The sequence below is a fragment of the Etheostoma spectabile genome, chromosome 10 (assembly GCF_008692095.1).
Source record: "Etheostoma spectabile isolate EspeVRDwgs_2016 chromosome 10, UIUC_Espe_1.0, whole genome shotgun sequence".
In the NCBI taxonomy this organism is placed as follows: Eukaryota; Metazoa; Chordata; class Actinopteri; order Perciformes; family Percidae; genus Etheostoma; species Etheostoma spectabile.
The window spans coordinates 29,653,214-29,657,120 of NC_045742.1; positions in this window are offsets into that span (position 1 = coordinate 29,653,214).

Genomic DNA, 3,907 nt, shown 5'->3' on the forward strand with positions numbered 1-3,907 from the left:
CACACACACACACACACACACACACACAAAGTCCCCAGCACACAGTTTCTATCCATCCCACTGATGGGCTATGAATTGGTTTTTAGTTGGACACATATTAGGACAGATGGATGACCTTGGCCCTATTCACAACAATGACTGCCTCCTGGACTGTGTGTGTGTGTGTGTTTTCAGCAGCAAACACCCCACACTGTAACAGCACTCCAGCTGCGTGGTCTCAAGTAGAGATGCCACAAACAAGTTCAAGGTTATCTTTATTGTCCCTGTATGGGATATTTGTTTTGCAGCAACTGTTTACATCCTACTGCTTTAATTGGAGAATGCTGTGTGTGTTTGTGTATTGTGAATATTTTGAGAACCATTCATCTGATCTACTTCACTTGCTGGAGACCCAAGAAAACGCATTGTGGAATATGGACATGTAAAACTGTCGAAACAGCATGGTCTCCTGATCTTAACCCAGCGTGAGGCTTATTTGTGTGTAGCTGATAAACGCCGATGTGTCCTCGAGCCATCTTAATGCACACTACTCTTTCACCGGTCAACTGAGCACAATCAGCGGCTATGGGTGGGTGTCGAGGCCAGATCTGGTAGACCTAGAAGTTTGTTTTAGTTTTTCTGTAGGGAAAACCATGTTAAACAAAATATTAATCATTAACACAATATTAATCATACAGTATTTTTAGTTTACTTTTTACATCTATCTGGAGGGACACTTCAACCACTGTGAGACACATAAATACACTGTCTCCTCAGTATTCCTTCGTGAATGTCCTAACAGCACATTTCAGCAGTCTAGCAGTGATGTTATGAGGTGGTTTAGAGAAGTTCTCTGGGGAGTCTCTGCTGCCTCTGTACTGAATCATTTCTACACTTGACTTTCTGTCTCTTTTGGGAATCCAACAGTCCAATCCTGGGGGATCGTTTCCCAAAGTAGAGCACAATCCAATCTCATTTAGCTTTTTTCCTGAAGGCAAAGTAGTCATACAAAGTACTCTTTCCTTCTCCACAGCCACTCTGCTGTTATTGACCAGTGAGCTGTCTCGTCTGTGTTGTGGATGGTTCCACCAGTCCTTGGCCAATGTGTAACAAGCACTAAGGCAGTGCTGGTGGTTGTGGGTTTCACACTTGTATAGTGCATGTGTTACAGTAAAGTGGCACTTAACACCTCAGTGTCTGTCAAAATGACGTAAGGGTTGTACAATGGTTAGTCCGAGGGCAAAATACTTTATAGCTTTTTCAAAATTGCCACACAAGCAGAGCGACAATCTTGGTTGTCATCTCTACCTGCTGCATCCCACTGTTCCCCGAACTCTATCAAAGAACTTGTCTTTTGACTGCACCCTGCTACGCCCTACCATGCCCTGCTATGCCCTGATATGCCCTGCTGTGCCCTGAACGGCTACAACTATTTCTAATAATAGTTCCTTTACCTTTATTGTTACTATATTTTCCACATACCAACTGCTATAATGAATCATATTTCTCTACATCTGTATAGCTGTATTAGTGTCTCTGTGTTTCAATCAGCAAACGCCCGCACACCAAGAGCCTGGGTCTGTCTAAGGTTTCTGCCTGATAAAAAGAAGATTTTCATTGCCACTGTAGCACTAAATGCTTCCTCATGAGGAAAATAGTTGGAATTGTTGGGTCTTTGTAAATGATAGAGTGTAAAGGGACTTGAGATAACTCTTTTTATGATTTGATACTATAAATAAGATTATATGAATTGAACTGTCCCTGTCTTCGCTACCTCGGCTCAATGAATAGTACAAATGGACAGAGTTTCTTTGAAGCTTTTTTCCGAAAGTTTCTCCAAAGATACAAAAGATTAGGGTAGGGGTGGCTAAAGGTTAGAGACGCGATCTTGTGACCGAGAGGTCGTTGCTTCAATCCGCAGACCAACAGGATAAAATCTGGGTGGGGACAGTAAAAGCACTGGTTCCTCCCTCATCACCAACACTGAGGTGCTCCTGAGCAAGGCCCTTAACGTGCAACCTGCTCAGTGGCCCGCAGATCAGACTTTGGTTGTACTGGGCAAGTTCCAGGTATGAATGTGGAACTGTGTGAATATGATCCTGCAAAAGACATGCCGCCTCTCAATGAACCTTCCCCGGATAAATAAAGCTGTGTCTCTGCGCGTAGGATCCAGTGTTTTCTGGCTTGACCCAAACCGGGGACTGAAAATTAGGATACCTTGGCCTAAGAGCATAAGATTTAGACAACTTCTCCGGCGGAGCCACTCTTACTGCTTACTCCCCACATACATAACTGGCACCCCAAAGATGTACTGTTAATGTATGGCCCTTATGAAATACTATTACTTCTATTACGATTGGGGATTATGGCTCAAATCGTGATAATACAGAATCATGTCTCAGTGTTTGTGACACTTCTTTATTCATCATTTTACAGCTGCTTTGTTTGTAAGGACATTGATTGGTAGGAAATTAGTTTTGGGTGGCAGGAAAGCTGCGATTCCAACTGTGTTATTACTTTGAAAAGAAGGGGTGCATACATGTATCAGGTGAACCCTGTGACAACAATGTGAAAGCAAATGGCTCTGTTCAGTGAAAGATCATTGTTCTGGTTGAAGAAGACAAGACTTGAATGTTGAGTCATTGATGCAACAGAAGAGTAATCACCAACATTTACATGCAGCAGGAAGGTGAATCCTGTTTGGACTTTGAAGAGTCATTTTAAAATGTTTGAAACAACCAATGCATTCATTGTTAATACAGAAGAGCCTCTCTTTCCACCTACTTCTGATTCCAATGCAGAGGTCTGTGTGCTCGCTAAATCATTGTTTCCCATCTGGCAGAGAAGAAGAAGGCAGAGGGGAAAGCAGCAGCCTTGTGATTAGCTTAAACCTTGAAGGACATGCACAGAATCAACCCCACTTAAATCACACTGCTGGTGAGAAATATCATTTCCTGCTTCACGAAGTATTCCACAAAGTGAGATATGTGTGGAATAATAAAACATTTATGTGTGCGTGTGTGTGTGTGTGTGTGTGTGTGTAGTCAGCCACCAACGACTGCTGCAGGGAGAAGACAGAGACATTTTGAAAGAAAACCCACCCACCATTATTGTTCAGTCACATTCCTGCTTTTGCATCAGTCCACAAAGACAGGTTTTCTTTCCTCTAGTAGTCAAGAAGCAGCATAATTAACATTAAAAACAACTTTGGCCCATTTGGACCGCCAAATCCAATGTCTTTTTAATTAAAATGAAAATCCTAAGTCTTGATAATGAATGCCCAGCTGTCTCACATTAGCTAAATAAATCCCTCTTCACAATAAACCAAATAAGCATGTTTGAAATTGTGTTTTCATTTAATTTCAATTACATTTATTTACAATTAAAGGACTATGGGGTGCATTGACATATTGTGGTTAGTATTCCCATCATCTGCCTGACATCCTCCATAAGACTTCAGTATAACCTTAGCTACGGTTGGTTGTGTTCTGGGCTTTCCACCAAAAGCTCAGGAACATAGTTAAGCAGCAAATGCAGTGTGTTTCCTCAAAATGGATTATATGTCTGAAAGCACAACTGTACCCATTAAGGAAGTAAAGATAAAGACACTGGGAGACTTTGACACACATCATACTTCATTTCCATACTCACTGTTTTCAGAAGGTAGTCAAGCGATGTTTGGTGGAGCGTCAACCACCTGCTTTCTGAAAGTATCCCTGATGGTGTAGAGAAGCAGTCACATCTGACCAGCTGTTCATCCAAACTCAAGAAATGCCACACTATGGAAGGATTTGTAGATATGTGGCAGCTGTGCAGCAGTAAACATACAGAGCAGAAAATATGGACACAAAATATTGATGAAATGTTAGCACCATCACACATCAGAAGCATTCCTATGAGTGGACATTGACAGGGACATTAATATAGG